Source organism: Tamandua tetradactyla, chromosome 14 (assembly GCF_023851605.1).
Source record: "Tamandua tetradactyla isolate mTamTet1 chromosome 14, mTamTet1.pri, whole genome shotgun sequence".
NCBI classification, from domain to species: domain Eukaryota; kingdom Metazoa; phylum Chordata; class Mammalia; order Pilosa; family Myrmecophagidae; genus Tamandua; species Tamandua tetradactyla.
Genome location: NC_135340.1, coordinates 48919990 through 48940105, shown reverse-complemented (window position 1 = coordinate 48940105; position 20116 = coordinate 48919990). Strand labels below are relative to the sequence as shown.

Below are 20116 nucleotides of genomic sequence, written 5' to 3'. Positions count from 1 at the left end.
AAGCTGTAACCCAAGAAGTGACTGAAAGTGCTTGATTATACATCAAAGCAAATGTTTAAGGTGAGTCTTCTTTCATTCATTACCTAAATATTTGGAACCATGGAGTTTTCTATTAAATCTAGGGAATTTTAAAGAGGCTTAAAGCCACTGTCATCCATCCATCTGTAGTGAAAATGGAGAATGGGGTTATAAGCGAATAATGCAGAAATTTTTGTGTATAATTATTATAAAGATTATATTTCATGCTAGTGATGAAGTCTTTATATAACATTATCCAAAATTCTGGATAGATGTTCCTTACTGGATTTAATGCTGATCGTATCCTTGAGTAATGAAATATCTGGTACATAATATATGAAAAAAGAATAGTAGAAGATGGAATCAGAGAAATAATCAGAGAGCAGATAATTTAAGGCATGTAGTTCCTTATCTTTTCTGTGTCATGGGCCCTTAGAGAGTCTAGTGAAGCCTGTGAACCACTTCCCAGAAACGTGTCTCAATATATAAGATGATATAGATAGGATTTAAAAAGAAACCAATTATACTGTGGAATATTTATATATAGGTACTTTATTTATCATTTTATATAATAAAATCTACAGCATGCTTTGATAGCCGCCATAATTTTAGGTAAAAATAAACCAAACTGATATTCCAAGATATATGCAGCAATTTAGTTTTAATGTGTTATGAATAGATCTGTAATTTTTATTAATGGCAAATCTAAAGGCATTGGGAAAGACAGAGCCTCAGGGAGATGAGCACATTTTGGCCACTGTTTTTCTCCTGTGAGCGCTTGTTAATTCAGGAAGGGAAAGCCTCTTAATCTCCGGGACAAGTATCAGAGTTCAAGGGCCTCCAAGGAAAAGATCTCACTGAACTCTCTCTGCTTTGAGTTATGATCTTAAATACCTCTTAAGAGCAAGGGTAAACCAGAAGTAGATAAGGGGGCTGCAGGCCAGCTTTAACTTATCCCAATGCCAGACACTGGATTAACTTTCATAAATGCAAATGCATCCATAATATATTCCAGGCACCTGAAAGAGATAAATAAAAAGCTTATCAAAAAGAAGATGACATCATCCTAAACTTCATATTCTTCCTATAAACAATTTTTTTCCTATATCACATTCAGCACACAATAAAAAATAATCAGAGATAACAAACAGAACAAAAAAAAGACAATCAAAACAGAAAACAGAAACAGACTTACAAGAGCTCACTATAGACTCTGCCGATATATTTGAAAATATTGCATTATCAGACATTAACTTTAAAATAACTATACTTATTCTATTCAATTAAATAAGAGATCAGATTTAAGACTTTTAGTATGAAATTAAAACTATTATAAGGAACCAGATGGAAATTTGAAAACTGAAAAAAACCCACCAAAACTAAGAACTCTCAGTGGGTGTATTTAACTGTAGATTAGACAAAGCTGAAAAAAGACTTAATAAATTGGAAAATAGGTTCAAAAAATTACTCAAAACAAGACACAAAGAGATGAAAGAAAGGAAAATACAAACATGGAAGGAAAGATACATAGATAATACAGTTAAAAGTCTAAAATACATATTCAAAGGTCTCAAAAAGAGAAAAAAGGAGAATTGAGGCAGGGGCAACATTTGGAGATACAACAGCTCAGAATGTTCTAGAACTGATGGAAGTCATATATTCAAGAAGTCTATGAATCCCATGTAAATTTTAAACAAGGAAAACAGTTCTGAGATATAGAATAGTAAGGCCACTAAAAAGAAGCAGATAATATCTTTGAAATGGCCTCAAGTAGAAGACAAATTATATGTAGTAACAACAATTGAAAGGCAGCTGATTTCTCAGCAGAAACCATGGACTCCAGGAGATGCTGCAATGATGTCCTTAGGTGTATATATAAGTAGGAACGGTTAACCTAGAACTTAGATTTGTAGAATTATTCTTCTAGCATAAAATCTAAATAAAAATATTTTCAGACAAACAGAGAATTTGTCACCAGCAGACATAAACTAAAGAAATACTATAGAATTTTCTAATATGGGATGAAATAATCTCAGATGGAAGGCTGGAAATATTGGAAAGATTGAAAAGCAGCAATATAGGCAAATATCATAGGAAATATTAATGAATATTGACTGCATAAAACAATAACACAACAACAATAAAACAATTATACGTATATTTTCGCACAAAAAGAGGGAGGGGATAAATGAAGCTAAAATATTCTAAGATTTTTGTATTATTTAGGAAGAGGACGAAAGTGCTAATTAATATTGGACATTTGTAAATTGAAGATGCATTCTGTAATTTCTAGTATAACCATTGTAAGGACAATAAATGAGCATAGAACTTCCAAACAAGGAGAAAAATAAAATTATGAAAAATAATGTCTGCAAAAGAAAACAAGAGGAAAAAAGGAACCCAGAGTTGGTGGCATAGCTAGAGATCAGACTGTGTTCTGATCACAATTCAAATAAGCTAGAAGTCAGTAAAAAAGATAATTAGAAAATAGGCCCCTCACTTTTTTCACCTCTGTCTTTGCAAGAGTGCCTGCATATTCTCAAATGCGTTCTCAATAAATTTTCTACCTGCTTACACTAAAAAAAAGAGATAACTAAAAATCCCCATATGTTTGAAAATTCAGTAACATCCTTCTAAATCACTCATGGGTCAAAAAAAAAGTAGAAATTGGAAAATATTTTGAACTAATTGATAATGAAAATATGACCTATGAAATTGGTGAAATGCTGCTGAAATAATCTGTAAAGGGAATGCATAGCTTTAAATGTATATTTTAGAAAAGAAAGAAAACTAGAAGTCAATGAAGTAAGCGTCCATTTTAAACATTAGAAAACATATAGAACCTAAAACCCAAAGAGAATAGACGGGAGATGTGAAGAAAAGAGCAAACGTTGATCAAATAAAGCAAACATACAATAGAGAAAATCAACAAAATCACATTTGTTTTTTAACTGATAACCATCCAAGACTGACTAAAACAGAATGAATAGAAGGCATAAATAACTAATATCAGTATTAAAGAGGAACAACACTATAATCCTGCAGATATTAGCAATAGTTATGCCAATAAATTTGAAAATTAGATGAAATATGCAAAAATGTCTAGAAAAATTCAGCTTAAAATTGACTCAAAAGTAATAAAAAGATTGAAAAAATTACCTGTTAAGCACAATATGCCATTAAGATGGGAAAAAGCAAACCACACCATGGAAGAAACTCTGGAGCACATATCACTAATGAAGGAATGCATACCACTAAAATTAAAGGTTCTGCTACATAATGCAGAAAAAATTAAAACTCCTACAAATCAATAAGAAAAGAGAGGAACTCACAAAAGACAGACAAATAAACACAGGAAAAAAGTGCTAAAAACAATTAGTAATAAGGGAAATGGAAATTAAAACCACAATGAGACACCACCAGAATGACTATAATTTTAAAGATTAAAAATAACTAATATGGTGAGGAAATGGAGAAACAAGGAGTCTCTAATACTCCTAATTTAAATATAAATTGATACGACTATTTTGGAAAACAGGTGTCATTATCTCCTGAAGTTGAACATACATATACCCTATCTCTCAGCAATTCTTCTCTTAGATACACAGCCCCCACCCCCAAAATACATGCATATGTGTACCAAGAGACATGTAAGATATTTTTCATGGCAACGTGCTTTAAAAGAGTTCCAAACTGAAAACAACCCAAATATCCATCTGTGCCAGTTTGAAGCTATTATGTACCCCAGAAAAGCCGTGTCCTTTAATCCTCATTCAGTATTGCTGGGTGAAATACTTTTTATTGTTTCCATGGAGATATTACCCACCCAACTGTGGGTAGCAACTTTTTTTATTGTGACTATAACATATATACAAAAAAGCAATACATTTCCAAGTACATGTTAACAACGTAGTTATAGAACAGAATTTCAAATTTGGAATGGACTACAGTACCACAATTTTTTGTTTTTTCTTCTCGCTGATCCAAGACACTGGAGGGGTGGTAACTTTTGATTAGATGGTTTCATGGAGATGTCTCCTTCATCCACTCAAGATTGGGTTGCTTCCCGGAGCCCTTTCAGTGCGAACCATTTTTAAAAAGCTTTAGAGCCCATGCAGCCTGGGACCTTTGGAGATGAAGAAGAAAAACACCCCTGGGGAGCTTCATGAAACAAGAAGCCAGGAAAGAAAGCTGGCAGATGTCACCAGGTGCCCTCCCAGCTGAGAGAAACCCCAAACTTCATTGGCCTTTCTTGAGTGAAGGTAACCTCCTGTTGTTGCCTTAATCTGGACATTTTAATGGCCTTAGAACTGTAAACTTGCAACTTAATAAATTCCCCTTTTTAAAAACTGTTTCATTTCTAGTATATCGCATTCTGGCAGCTTTTACAAATTAGAACACCATGCATTCAGAGAAATACTGTACAGTTTCTTCAACAACATGGTCGAATCTCATAAAGAAGTCAGGCGCAAAAGAATGCATACTGTATGATTTAATCTATACAAAGTTTAAAAAGCAGATAAAACTAAACTTCAAGTTTAGGGGATGTATGCTCAGGTGGTAACACTATAGAGATATCAGAAAGTTAGGGAAGTGGTTTCCTGGAATGGGAGCGATGCTTCCTGACCTGAGGCCACCTGGGCATTTCTTCTGTAGTAAATCATTGAACTGTATATTTTTGCTTCATGTTTTTTTTTCATATATACATCATATTTTAATGAGGTTAAAACAAAATTTTTAAAAATTTTTAAAAAGAAAAAATAAGTTAATTTTGACCAAATTGGAAACATGAGTTTTACTGTCTTTGTTTTTATTGTTGCCTTTTGAATGCCCACATTCCATTTTATAAATTCAGAACATTTGAATATTGATCAACTAACACAAAACTTGTAATTTATATTTCTAAATACAAATAAATAGAAGTTTAACAAAACTTTTAATAAATGCAGCTCCATTTATGTATGGCCTGAATCCTTTGCCAAACACAGAGCAGGGTGTTTCTGTTTAATCAAATATTCTGAATAGTAGAGTTACTGTCTATTTCGTACATAGATGGTACATTTTAAACATATTAGTATCCATTTAAAAATCATTTTATATAAACAATACTGAGCATAACCGTGATTCAAAAAGCAAAAATTGCCTTGAGTACCTTTTGGATTATCATAATGAACATCAATTATCATTGTATTGTTGATGAGCAGAAGGGCCAGTAAACAGAAGTTTTGGGTGATACAATTTCAGGTAAGAACATTTCTAGTTAGGGTCCCCAAGCACAATTGTAGTATCTCCTTACCTGGAAATTTGGGGTTTAAATTAGAAAATATTCAAAACACATTTTGCATTGAGTTTAGTAAAAAAAATTATTGTCTTTCTTCTAGGGTTATTCAGATTATTTGCCTCTGTTCTCTGCCACTACAGTAATCTGCTCCGAACTATGTTTTGAAACCTTCTGACTGTGAGTGTGTACACATCTATGGATGGTTTTGGTTTATATTTATATAGATCTTTAGAGTCTATAACTGTTTTCTGTCTTTCTCAAAGATTTTACAAGGTTTCCTTTTAGAGACCATATGAGCCATATGCAGAAAAATAATGAATAGCATGGTATATAGTCTACAAAATAAATATCATGGTTCTCTGAATGCAAAACTAGGGCTATTGTGTGTCCAAGACATCACAGTCCTAATATTAAAGAGATAAAGGTAATCCAAATTACTCTAGGGATGAACCTATCTATTATAACCTCTGGCTGCAAGTTTTATACAAACTCTGAAGGCTGTCTAGGATTTCTAAATTCTGTGCACAATTTGAAATGCAAAAAGCTTTTTATGTTGCTCTTTACACTTGATTTCAAAAGCAAGGGACTTAAAAAATTAATACAGTTTAATCTTTAAAATTGTGGAGCTATTCCCTCCCCAACATCAGCACATAAACCTCCACCCCCCACCCCCACCAGCCCATCCGTGCACATACACACACACACACACACACAGTCTATCATGAAGAAAAATCTATACCTAACCGAACTTACCATATTTTTATTACACAACTAAAGTTTACCCAGGATTTTCAGCCATCTTGTAAAATTGCAATGACAGTAAAAATAAGTAACGTAGTTCAAATGCAAAGTGAATTGACTCTTCAAGAGCCCTGTCTCAGAGAACAATAGTAAATGGTGTCCATCCCAGTTCAGAGACTAAAGAAAGTTGGAGCTAAATCCAGATGATTCAGATTTCTCTCGTGGCGAGAAAAGTGAATTTCCTCTACCTGTAGTGTTCTATTCCTGTAAATTCGACATGGTTCTAGTTTAAATACAACAGAAACAAAGAGAGGAAGTTATGCTTGGTGTCCTTTACATTATGTCCTCAAGGTTGTTTGGAAATCTTTAGGCAGTTTTCCTTTCCCCAAATATTCCCTTCCGCCGTTTCCTTAACTGGAAGTGGTTATTCATTTTATATATTGTACATCTCCAGAGTATATAGGGTTCTTGGTATGCTTTCCTTAGAGATATGAATCGCTTTTGTTCATTTACCTTCTTTGAAATTCATTTCTAGTAGCTGCAGAGCTGCTGCTATGGAGTGTTAATAGGCTTCTAACATAGCTGTCATTTCAAGTAATAGGTGCCAAGCTTTCAGCAGCTTATTAACACATTATAACAGCAACCCCTATACCAAACAAACAAATTGCACAGAGGAGGACACAAGCAAAATAAGTGTGTATAAATATATATATTTATATGTGTACATACATACAGTATATACTTAGGACTCATCAACATATTTGGTTCCATACATGATTAGCTCAGAATTGGCACTTTGTTTTTTTATGAATATTCACAGGGAGGAGAAGTGGATCGGATTTGTATTTGGTCCCAAATGTGAGACGAATACAAACTGGTATAATTACCGAAAGATTTCCATCCTCTTAGCCCAGCGACACTCTCAGGACCGAAAAATTGCCGACTTGTGGCATTTCACGTGATGGAACTGTGCTAACGTGATCTTTCAGCGCCACATCATGGGGGATGCTGCAGAGGAAGAAAAAGTGGAAATAAGCAAAGAAATACACCAACTGGTAAAACCACTGAAAAAGGAAGAGATGCAAATATGAAAATGTGCTTCTAAGAGTCAAAATTTGCATTTGGATAGGAACACTGGACCAGCTCTCTACAAACACAAATATATTCTCCCAGTTGCAGGGGCAGACATATATACAGATAAATATGAGAATGCATATTTACACATGCTTTATATAAATAGGTATAAATACACACATACACACACAAGCACACACACATGCATATGTATGTATATAGAGACATTGTCGTTGGTAAGTTTTTATATATTTTACAAATTTATAAAATTTATATATTGTATAAATTGCATATTTAATAGTTGCATAAAAATTCCTAGCAGCTTTCTTGAAGACATATTTCAATAAAGGTTCTGAATTTTACATTGTAGTAAAAGTTGACCTTTTATGAGTATTAAAAAAATCCCAAAGCAATTTATAATCATGTTGTAATATATTTGAAGGTTGTAAATATGTTAAACTCAACTTTCAAATGGCCTGGATAATTTTATAAAATTTACTAAAATGTGTGGAATTAGGGAAGATCACTTTCTGGTCTCTAGCTACCTCACCAGGTTTAGTATGTGCTACTTTTATAGTTACTAATAATGACAGGTGGCATTATTAATTATTTAGTAAGTACCAGTGCTAAGCAAGAAACTTTATAAATTGCTCATATATCTGTATTTCTTTATAAATTGCAAATAAGCCTACTATCTACAGACTATGTTAAAGTCTGGGGAAATAAAAGAAATGCAAAATAAAAGGCCACATTTAGTGATAGAATTAAAGTTAATTGAATGATGATAGAGGTTTCCAATGCAATCACTTCTTTCCCAGTTCTCCTCTGGCTGGACTAGATGCAATTCCACATCATAGTTGGAAAGATAATTATTTTGAATCCTGTGATTAAAGGACAAAATTTGATTTCCAGAAACTCTGTAACATAAATTGCTCAAACCCAGGAACAACTCATAGAACTTCTTGGCTCTCACTTGCCATAATGGCACAATTCAGAGGAATAATCAATGCCCCTCAGTCAAAGAATAGTTTTCTCATCAGGATGGAGACACTAGCATGTAGATAGCAAATTCCCAAATTTTGAGCTCTAGTCCAAGGCTCTCCCTACCTCATTCTTTACATTAGCGCCTACTAGATCCTTGTCTAGCAAGGAATTTGTACCTCCACCTTCAATGTACTCTTCTTGTTTTAAATACTTCAAGTTGTTTTTTTTTTTTATGCCTCAAAAGACTTTGCAAACTAAGGCATCCCTTTTATTTGATACTCTGGAAGCTGCTTACTGAATTATACTCCTCACCACTTCACTCGTTTCTAGATGCCTCTTGCACTATCCATGCATGCTACCTACAGCATTACACAGTAAGCTATTTGAGGCCCACACCTCCTAGACTGCAAGCTCCTTGAGAGAGGTCTTTGTCTTATTTATCTGGGTTTCCCCAATGCCATGTACAGTATCTGGTGCCTGAGCGCTGCTCCACAAATGTTAAATTAATGAACAAATTACCGATTGAAGACCAGGCCTTTTACATATTTCCTAATCTGTTTTAGCTCTCACTGCTTAGTCAATCCCCATTTCTTTTTTTCCGTAAATGTCTGCTGCTAATCCTGACAATGACCTTAAGTTAGAGCTAGAAAAAGTAATGTGAGTCAGGACTCCATCCTTCCCTACGAGCGCCTCCTGTTTCTTTGCCTGAGTAAATTGATGCGTACAAAAAATAAATAGGCAGTGGGGTTGGGCCCGAGAGTCCTTTTGTAGGATTTTAGTAAAAACATATTTTTATAGGAAAGAATCTGCAATAGCCTCCCAAGAGTTTAGTCAAATCACTCCAGAATTTGGTTTTCAATGACAGTTATATGATATACGTGTGAAAATAATGGGCAGTGGTTTCAGATTATGAATGTTATTTTGGTTGACATTCCCAATAACTACCATGATTTTACAATGGGAAGGCAGAGAGTAAAGTAAATAAACAAATAAATAAACAAATAAATAAACAAAGGCGGGGGAACAAAAACAGTAAAAACTTCTAGCTGTATATATTTTTTTACAGAAACTACGCTAACCTGTTTGGTAAGGCTGAATGCCACATGACCGATATGACCCATAAAATATGAACTTCCAGTTTCCAATCAAATTATAAGAGAAAGTTCTGCGTTTCTACCAGAATATTTTTAATAATGAATAACATCCCTTATAAATATATGTACATAGAGAGAGATACACACACATATGCACACACCCGCACAGACACACACACGTACCGAAGGCCTCTGTGATTACAACACCATAAGAAAGGTTTGTAGCAAACCTGTTTTCCACCTCAACATTGTTTATGCTATTTTAATAAGTTGAATAAACTCAGGAGACTAAGAAAATGTCACTTCCCCAACTCTGCTAGGAAAGAATCTGACAACTGCTACATAATCCCTGAAATGCTACAATTTGTTCAAATGTTCCTAATCATTTTTTTCCTGACGTTTATTCAAAGGCCCATAAGAAATAGAGAATTAGGCTAGTGATGATTACCATATTGCTGGGGGAAGGTTATCGTGATGTTTAATTTCCAGGTCAAAGTGCTGGGAGGTGGCACCCTCACAGAATCTATGATCATGGGAGAGAGCAGGAGTTTGAAAGGAGTGCAGAATAACACAGGCTTTAAAATAATAAACAGCTCCCCAAGTCCCATACAAACACCCATACACTGCACATGCATACAATTCCCAGGGGCTCATAAATTAATTTAGTGATAAACGATTGTACCCCAAGTGATAAAGGTCCCATATTACGATTATCTTTATGGATAATTGGGGCCGTGAAATGGCTCCAAAGCACCTTTTATTTGTCATTTGTTGACAATTCAACCAATTCTCCTGTCTGCCATCCTCCATATTTAATGGGTCCCTATCGAAGTATGCAACACACTCATTTGTATGGGGAGGATGTCTTCATATTGTTATGCCATTGCATATCCTTTACTTCCTTATGTTGTTCATCAGTCTACCTCCTGCTCTTTTTCTCCATGACACCTCTGAGATGGTACCCATAGCAACACCCCTGAGAAGGAGGTGAAAGTAAAGATGCTGCAGTCATCCCCTGCAAACGGTGCTGACAATGCCAGTCATTAATGCAGCAGCTTCTGCCTACTCAGATGTCCCTCGCTCCTCTCTGGTCTTGTTTCCTTCCAGCAGCAGCCACTGAGCTCACTCACGGAGATCCAGAGACTTGCTGTTAATGATTTGTCACTTGTTTAGAAAACCTCAGGATGGCAGCGCTGTATAATCTGCCCTCAATGGCACTGCCAGTTTGTATTAGGAAACAATTACCTAGTTTACAACTAGCAAAGTAGGCACCAGAATTTCCAATTAAACTCGCATGTTTCCAAAGGAGCCTGGATGCCCCCATATTTGAGGAAAAGAAGACACACCACTATTAAGAATAGTTGTAGTCTCTCTTGCTTCAGAGCAAGCCATGTGAGAATCAGTGCCTTCCAGATTAATAAACTAAGAGCAAAATAATATGGAGAATGATTTTATGTGAACTCAGTCCTTGCTATTTATTAGGGTCGTACCATTTGTGAGGATCTGGATAAAATGAAACATTGGACGCACTTGTCTAAAAGCTTTCATAGTAGGAAACAAAAAAAGAGGCTGATGCGTGGTTTTATTATTTCAATGACTGCCCTCATTCCCTGTGTTTGTGTGTGCACATATGTACACATGCATGCTAAGCAAAAAAGAAAGCAATGATTGTGAAAACAAACCAAAAAAAAACCAGTGATTGTGGATTCTTTCCTCTTCCTTTATGTTCTGAATAGATGCTAGAGTCTGTAAATTTTCCTCAAACTTAAAAGTAAATCTTATTCTAAAATGTATTTACTATTGAATGTGTAAGGTTAAATAGAAATATAAGCTTGTATAAAATCACTAATTTAAAATGTTATTACACTGAACAGATCCTGCCTTAAATACACCCTACGGATTTGAAATCATTATATTTGAGACAGAATACTTTTTGTTTTCATAGCTAGGGAAGGTCAAATGTTATTGAACTTCAACTCCAAAAAGTTACAGCCTGGAGTTTTCATGCAATGGCTCTCATAATATCATATAATAATAACAATAATAACCTTTAAAACTTCTCGTTAAAAATTCCCAGAAAAAGAGGCTATAGGTATTTAATCAAAAGTCCTCATGCACAAATATCTCATACTCCCATATTCCTATTCTTCCCCCTTTCAAATAGAGGAAGAAAACTAACCATTTATCAGTAGCAGTGTGAAAGGAGAAGATTTATCATTTTAAATTTTTCATTGCAGATGGTTTTCATTTTAAAAGGCAGGGAAGCGATTTTTTTTTTGAAATCATTTTTTTTCCTAATGCAATTGAGCCAGACGTCTCTCGTAAATCTTGTTGCTTTAGTAGACAATACTCAATTCTCTAAACTTTATATGCAATACCCAGCTTTTTAAAAAAGATGACCGACTTCCAGGCATGAAAATGAAAGCCAGGTGAAAATTGGCATAATATTCAAAGTGAGCCACCCTGTCCATTCCCCTGTGCCTTGGTTTACAGCTCATCTAAGATATTCCTTGATGTGCACAAACAGAATGATGGGTTTCAATGAGCTGTTTTTTTTTTTTTTATGCTGTAGGGCGGGGGTCACATTTCGTTATTTTTCCATGTAAGTATCCCATTATTGCAGCACGATTTGTTGAATTTTTTGTTTGTTTGCTTGTTTGTTTGTTTGTTTACCTGTTTGTTTGTTTGGGAAGGGAATCGAACCCGAGTCTCCCACATGACAGGCGAGAATTCCACCACTGAACTACCCTTGCATTCCCTTCAATGAGTTTTTAAAAGATTACTTTCTCCCCTCTTCTTTCTCTCTTTTTTAATTAATAGAAGGGGGAAGTGAGTCTGCAAGTCAATATATTTTTTAAATCACATAGCGACTTCATTTAGTGATGCACTGGGTTCATCCAGTCAGAGAGCCAAGACAATAAGTGAGTTATTGCGGACAGAGCAGGTGGAAATGCTGCCTTTTTAATTTAAAAAAAAATCATTTAAAACTTGATTCAAATTTCCTGTGTGATGTCACTCCCTTTAAGGAAGTTTGGCATTGGATATCCCCACTGAGCAAATGATACACTGGTTTTGCTGACCAGTTTCATTGTTATTCATCAAGTATATATAGGTTTTTCTACTGTCAGTTTCGTGGCTATCACTTTTTGAGGCCACAGGATGCCTAAAATCAAAATGCTCATTAAAATACGATCAATTGTCTTTATATGAAAAGTTTAATCTATGGTGCCTTAATATACAGACCTCTATAACATAACTTCTAATAGGATATTTTCCCCATCTGTCCAGAGTCTGAAGTTGGGTCTTGTGAACACTTATGTTCCTTCCTTTAAGAATAAAAGGTATTGAAAAAAATACAACCACTAGTGAGCATGTATTTTATAAGTTTTAATTGAGCAGTTCTAAGAGTGAATTCTACTTATGGCTTTAATAAGCCAATATTCATATTTTCAAATATGTAAAAGAAAAGCAACCAAAAATTAATAAATATCTGCAGAATATCCTTCCTTTGAAAGAAAACAGAGAAGGCCAGGGCAATGAATGGTGGCTCAACTCTCCCAAGTGGGAAGTGGCAGAAGAGATTCTGGACATGCAGATTCCTAATATTTCATTCAGTGCCCTTCATATATTACAACACACAGTTTCATAAAGAAGTGAGTAAATACTGAACATATTAGCAATACTAAGATGATTTTCAATCAGACAGGAGTTCTTAGAAGAAGTTCGTTTGAAAGAGCATCTCTTTTGCCATTGGTTTGCTGCAGCATTGGCTACTTTTCCACAGCCATCTCCTACCCTCTTCCCATAACTAGCTTTCTAAGTCAAGCATCATATTTTCAAAATGTGAAAATTACTGGGAGAAAATTAATTACATTTTTCAAGACTTCTATTTCCCTACAGCTCAATTTTATAATGTTTATTTGAAAGAAGTTTCTCTTCAACCCCGGTTGATGTGCTAATGTGATAAACCTAGATACAAAAATACTTTTCTCCAAGAACACATTCTTAGATATAATGCCAACAAGTGTAAACAGGAAAATGGAAATCATATCTAATCCTATCACTAAGATATTATACATCCTGTGTGGTATTTATATTTCTAAATTAAACCACATTGGTCTAAGGCCCCACCCATTAAGGTTTGATAGAAATCCAAAATTAAGTCATTTTTTATTTCCCCTACTTTACAATCTTACACAGACCCCTAGCGCTTGTGCAATCCAGAAAATTTGGAGGGGACAGGGAGAGACCTGTGACCTTGAGTCCACTGTATTCACCATTGCAGTATTCCTGTTCAACTCAAAGGCCTGTGCCTGGTGCTCTCTCTGCTATACCAGCCTCAGCCACACGGACCCATGATTGTAGCTCCAAGGCCAGTCGAAATGTTCTTTAACAGCATAATTTTCATATTTTCATAATATTCCATCCTGAGACTGTGCCATGATTTCTTTAACTATCACCATATTGCTTGGCATTTACATTCTTTCAATAGTTTTTGTTTATTATCGATAATAGTACAAAATGCCATTGTCCACAGCTCTTTTTCGTAAGGATAGATTCTTCGCAACAAGATTCCTCCTGTATGATGGAGTATGGACAGTTTTAAGATTCTTTACTTGAACTTTGAAATTACTTTCCAAAAATGATGTTAAATATATTATTGTTTTAGTCATTTTAAAGTATTGGTTGCAAATTTCCTCAACTGTCTATCTTTCAAGTTATTATTATAAACAGGTGGAAATTTTAAGTCTTTATGTAGTAAAACTACCCATATTTTCCTTTGTCATTTTTTCCTTTGTTTTATGCTTAGGAATTATTTCCCTATCCTGAGATCTATGTAATCTATTCTATTTTCACTTTATTTATTTAACTTTTCAAATGAAATGTATGCGCTACAAGAGGATGAATTTAGGATTTCTTTTTTCAACATAGCTAATAACTTGCCCGGTCACCATTTTCTCTCCTCAGTTATTTTTAATACTATCTTTCTCATATGGGTGCACTCCAATAACTCTACACCAGGAAGGGCTTTGACTAGGTGCAAAATGTAAGGAGGCACCAAAAAAGTGAGAAAAAAAAAAAAGCCGTCCATGTTTTAGTTTCCTGGGCTGCTCAAACAAACACCATGAAAAGGATTCCAGTTTTGAGGATAAAAGAAAGTCCAAATCAAGACGTCCTCAAATCGATACTTCCTTCCTGAAGGCTGGAGTTCTGGAAGTGATCCCTGATCCTTGGCTCTTCTGTCTCCTGGCAAGGCACATGGTGGCCTTGCCTGGCCATTCCATTCTCTTCTGAGTTCTGTTGAATTTCATGCTTATATTGCTTCCATGGCTTTCTCTTTTTCTGTCTGAACTTCATTCTGCTTATAAAGGACTCCAGTATTAGGTTTAAGGCCCATCCCCAATGGGGCTGAGCCACACCCCATTAAAAGTTCCTATTTACAGTGAGTTCATACCAATTCAGGGATGGATTAGATTTTAGAATATGTTTTTTTTTTTTCTGCAACACATACAGTTTCAAACCACCACACTCAGTAATCAAGATAAATGATATTTTAAAGCAATATTTTAAAAATCAAAAGTAATGCAAAAATTTCATGATGAGTAATATATTGAAAACATAAGTAGAGACAGGCCAAGTCTTAGAACCTCCTGAGATTATTCTTTAAAATGAAATCCAAATAAAGTTACATTATTACTAGCAGTCTTCCCAATATATCTAGGGATTCCTGTGGGGATTGACATTTCGTAGGTACTCACTTCTCATTCCAAACTCTTGCTCAATTGTCAAACATTTCTGTCACATCAACCCTCTGTGCAGCTTCATTCTTAGCATGGACACAATCCCTTCATGTTTATTTTCCAAGGCACTGCTAACAAAAAGCTATTGTGCATAACATATTTTTATTGAAAGTTTGGGGATAATTAAGGGAGAATATAAAGCCAAAAGAAAAACATCTCAAAATTCATTAGGAAACATCACTGGGTCTAAAATTCCACAGTAGCACCCCATTTGCCATGCTGTTATGACAAATACCACACAATGGGTTTTTTAAACAATGGGAATTTATTGACTCAGTTTTTTGTTTATTTGTTTAACATGAGCAGGCATCAGGAATCAAACACAGGTCTCTTGTGTGGCGGGCGAGAATTCTGCCACTGAGCCACCGTGGCACTGCCCTTTGACTCAGTTTTGAATCTAGGAGAAGTCCAAACTCAAGGAATCAGCTTATGCTTTCTCATCAAAGTCTGTAACATTCTGGTGTTAACTGCCATCCTTGGGTTCCTTGGCTTTCCTCTCACATGGTGACGTCCTTTCCATTCTCTTTTGGCGATTCTAATCTCCAAAATTAAAAGATTCTAATTAACACAATCCTAATTAAAACCCACCCTCATTCATATGGGCCATACCTTAGCTAAAATAACATCTTCAAGAGATCCAGTTTACAATGGGTTCACAGCCACAGGAATACGGATTGAGATTAAGAACATGCCTAAACCAAGGAACATAATTTGGTGCACTAGACACCCCATATCATACTCATGATGCCTGCTCCTTAGATGGCCAGATACCAAGTTGCTTTCCCCCTACTACATTCACGATCCATTAAATGCCTTTCCTGAGCTCAGTAACTATTACCCTTCCCCACCTTTTTTCAGCTCAGTTTATCCCAGAATACTGAAAAGTCTTATTTCTTTACTTCACAAAGTAAGCATTTGAGTATTAGCGGTCATATCAGATACTTCCAGTTCTTCATCTCTATCCCCTCATTCTCAGCACTTCACAGCAGGCTGGTTTGATTTCCTACTGCCAACACTGCATTTATGGCTTGAGTCTTTATCTGGTCAAAGTTTGCTTTATCCACTGGAGCGGTAGATTGGAAATGCCAGAGATTAACATTCGCTTCCACCACTTCACTCCACACCCCAACAACCCTCAACCAGTACTAAAAAGAAGGTGTGGTGAAAATACTCAAGTTTGCTCTTTCCTGGTGGGTGCAGGGGGTGGGGTAGACTGGATGACGTATGGTGCATGTTTTAGGTTGGCTCCTGGGTTTCCCCAGAAGGACCAGGTTCCATTTGCCCACATTAGTAAACTGCTTAAAAACCTAAACTTTCTTGGCTGCCTTTCCTCCCTATCTCGCTTCTCTACTCCTCTGCCAATGTTTCCTGGGATCCCCTCCTAAATCAACTACTTGCCCACAAATCCTTATCTCAGGGTCTGCTTCCTAAGACAGTACTCATAGCCAAAGGTTTTTTCCCTTTATTTTCCAAAAATAACAGCAGCCTAAGCAAGCCTTCAAATTTAGTTTTAGAAAGAACAGGCAGAGCTTTGGAATCGGAGTTTGTCTTAAATGGCTCCAAAGTTTGCAGATTAAATCCTTTGGTTGAATTCATTCCCAACAGCATCCGTAAGCAAAAGAGGAAAAGATGTCAGGTCGGGTCTGAAAAGAGATATTTATTCTTCTCCTATTCAAGGAAAACTCCAGAAGTTATAGTTCTTTTTATCATTACATTTCATTTAAATTCTAGAGCATATTTACAAGAGTCTTTTTTTTCTTTCTGTTCATGTTCATTAACCCACCTGTCCTTTTTCATGCCAGTACCAAACTTTTTTTAAATGTGGCTTTTTCAATTTGTAAAATTGTATATGTGGTTCCTGGTGCCTGCCCATGAAAAAAAATGGAATATATAAAATTGTATATGAATTTATCTATAATTTCCACTCCTCCTTTTAAATTATTTATCTAGAGCTATGCTTTGTCTTGGATTAACTTAAAAATAATTGCCAAACTTAAGAAAAAATTCCCTGCTAAGACTTGGGATAAAACTGAATTAAATCTAGAAATTACGAACAAGTTAAGTCTTTATACAAATCTCTTTCTATATAGAAACATAGTGTATCTTCATTAACTTCAGTCTTCTTTTATGTGTCTCAGTAAAACATGGGTTATTGTTTCAAATAATGAAGCACATCTTTCTTATTGTTGCAAATATGAAGCTAATTTGGCTGCAAATATGAAGTATGTATCTCTTAAAATGAAATTAGACCACCTAGAGCTTAAAATAAATAAAGGTTAAAAAAGACTGCTTCTTTTTATAAGGAATTCAATTGCAATATGGTGCAATGAAATAGATACTTGCTCCAAGTGCCATGATCTCTTTTAATTTACAGATACAAGTTCAAATAGTTTTTATTCAAAAACAACCTCTAGCATAAAAGCAGTTTTTACCAACCGTCAACTCAAACTTAATAACATTTATATTACAGAACCTTTGTCTTTGAATACAGAGAGAATCAACAGGGTAGAAAATGTAACATCAGGGTTATAAACATCAGACCAGTATTTTTGATGTTTGCAATTTCATATATGCTTCATATTCTCTTCCAGCATGATTTGAAATAGCTTGAAACAAATGGTATAAGCGATAAACTTAATTAAAGAAGAATAAAGAAAGATGAAATGAAAAATTTATTTAGGCCCATCCCTAATTCAGTTAAGTATTTTTAGGTACTTAGGGACCAGTATCAAGTGATCTTTTTAAATCATTATACTATATTATGTCTAAGAAATCACTAACTTTGGAAAAAATATTGACCCAGAAATACAGAGGGCAATGCAATGAACTCATGAAAATTTCAGGTGGCAAATTTAGCTCTTCTGTGCTCAGGAGAATGGATTTTTAAACCTGATTTTGCCTTCAACCCATTGTTGGGTAGGTTTGGACAAATCACTTAGTTTCTCTGGACCGCTAATTTTTGCAACTAGAAGAGTTATAAAGCCTCTTTCAGCTTTTTGGACTTTTGATCTAAAATGACCCATACTCTGAATAGTTAAATCTGCAAAACTTTTCAAACCGTTTATGTAGACTCACTTAGGTCGCTGTAGCCCTCTCGCGAATGTACTGAAAAAAAAAAAGTACCAATGATCCTTTTAATCAATATCTTAATCATATCCATAATTCAGGTAAAGTAGGAGGGCTTGTTTAGACTATAAATTCCTCTTACTATGTGGTTGGCAAATTGAGTTCAGAAAACTTGTTGGTAGAATGAGAAAGTCACCGAAGTCAGATTTTCTCAATGTGTTTTCATTACATTATTTGAACCATTTCAAATCCCCATGATGTCAGACATGATATTCAAGATAAGTCTAAAACACTTTATAGGTGAATGAAAAATTGGAGGACATATTCAGGGTCCTGCTTCAAACATTCAAATAATATAGACTCCCAAGTTTGTATGGTTCAACCATCGAATGGTGGAAAAAAAAAATGAGTACCCGACACTACCCTATCTCCATCCAGCTGTGTGATCCTTGGCAATCTCTATGCTTTTGCTCTCTAATCTGTGATAAAATGTGATCAGTTACAATACAATCTCTCTCTACTATTTGGAAGATGATAGACATGTGTATTAATTTCATGTCAACATGAAACTAAAATGAACTAATCTTCAAAGTTCAGCATGATTCCTAACATAGAGTTTTTGTGTTTGATAGGACACAGCGGCTATGGTTGGAATTTTATGTTATTGTGATTATACAAAAGGGATAGAAAAAATGTGCCTGGTCAAATTACAAAGTAAAAGATTTATGTTCTTAATTTTAGAATAATCTAGAAATGAACACACATTTTCTTCTTTTAATATTTTTATTGAGAAATTTTCACACACATACAGTCCATACGTGGCGTACAATCAGTGACTCACAATATCATCACAGAGTTGTGTGTTCATCACCATGATCATTTTTTAGAACATTTGCATCACTCCAGAAAAAGAAAAAAGAAAAAACTCATACATCCCATACCCCCTACCCCTCCCTCTCATTGACCACCAGTATTTCAATCTACCCATTTTTTTACACTTTACCCCCCCCAATTATTTATTTACTTTTTATCTATATTTTTTTACTCATCTGTCCATACCCTGGATAAACAGAGCATCAAACACAAGGCTTTCACAATCAAACAGTCACATTGTAAAAGCTATGTAGTTATAGAATTATCTTTAAGAATCAAAGCTACTGGAACATGCTCAACAGTTTCACATATTTCCCTCCAGCCACTTCAATATACCATAAACTAAAAAGTGATATCTATATAATGCATAAGCATAACCTCCAGGATAACCTCTAGAATATGTTTGAAATCTCTCAACCACTGAGACTTTATTTTGTCTCATTTCTCTCTTTACCCTATTGGTCAAGAAGGCCTTCTCAATCCTTGGGTGCTGGGTTCCGGTGAATCTTGTGAGTTCTGTCCCACATTGCCACCTCTGGGAGTCATGTCCCACATAGAGGGGAGGGCAGTGAGTTCACCTGCCTTGTTGGCTTAGAGAGAGAGAGAGAGGCCACATATGAGCAACAAAGGAGGTTCTCTGGGGGGTGACTCTTAGACCTGACTTTAAGTAGGCTTAGCTTCTCCTTTGAAGGGATAAGTTTCATAGGGGCGAAACCCAAGGTTGAGGGCTAGGACTATTGAATTGGTTGTCCCCACTGCTTACAAAAATATCAAGAATTCCCCAAATGGAGAAGTTGAATATTTCCTCCTTTCTCCCCAGTCCCCCAAGGGGATTTTGCGAATACTTTTTTATTCACTGTCCAAATTACTCTGGGATATATCAGGGCATCACACTAACCTGTACAAACCAATAGAAAACACTCATTTTTGTGTTGAATAACTCTTTATTTAATTTATTTGAACCTTCCTAGTTCCCTATCAAGAAGATTCTGATATGACCCACCATATTGAGAAAGTTTCACTCTCTGAAACAGCTCATATTTAATTTCATTGTTGATCTGAATCGTCTGCTAAATTCCATGTTCAATTGCTTTCCACTTATGGTGCAAAATATTAATTTAACATGACTTTTGGCCAGTGTGAATCCTGCTTTCCAAACCAGAATCCTTGGTCTGAATCTAGAC

The 20116-nt window shown here is 35.3% G+C and overlaps 2 long non-coding RNA genes across 2 annotated transcripts in view; one reads left to right on the top strand and one right to left on the bottom strand.

Moving 5' to 3' along the window:
* LOC143655883 (uncharacterized) overlaps positions 1 to 20116 on the top strand; it is a 99124-nt gene that overhangs the window by 20121 nt on the left and 58887 nt on the right. The window contains exons 2-3 of the long non-coding RNA XR_013162332.1: positions 1 to 60; positions 5400 to 5476. This is a non-coding gene — a long non-coding RNA (uncharacterized LOC143655883). The remainder of the gene's footprint in view (positions 61 to 5399; positions 5477 to 20116) is intronic.
* LOC143655882 (uncharacterized) overlaps positions 6768 to 20116 on the bottom strand; it is a 114097-nt gene continuing 100748 nt past the window's right edge. The window contains exon 5 of the long non-coding RNA XR_013162330.1: positions 6768 to 7048. This is a non-coding gene — a long non-coding RNA (uncharacterized LOC143655882). The remainder of the gene's footprint in view (positions 7049 to 20116) is intronic.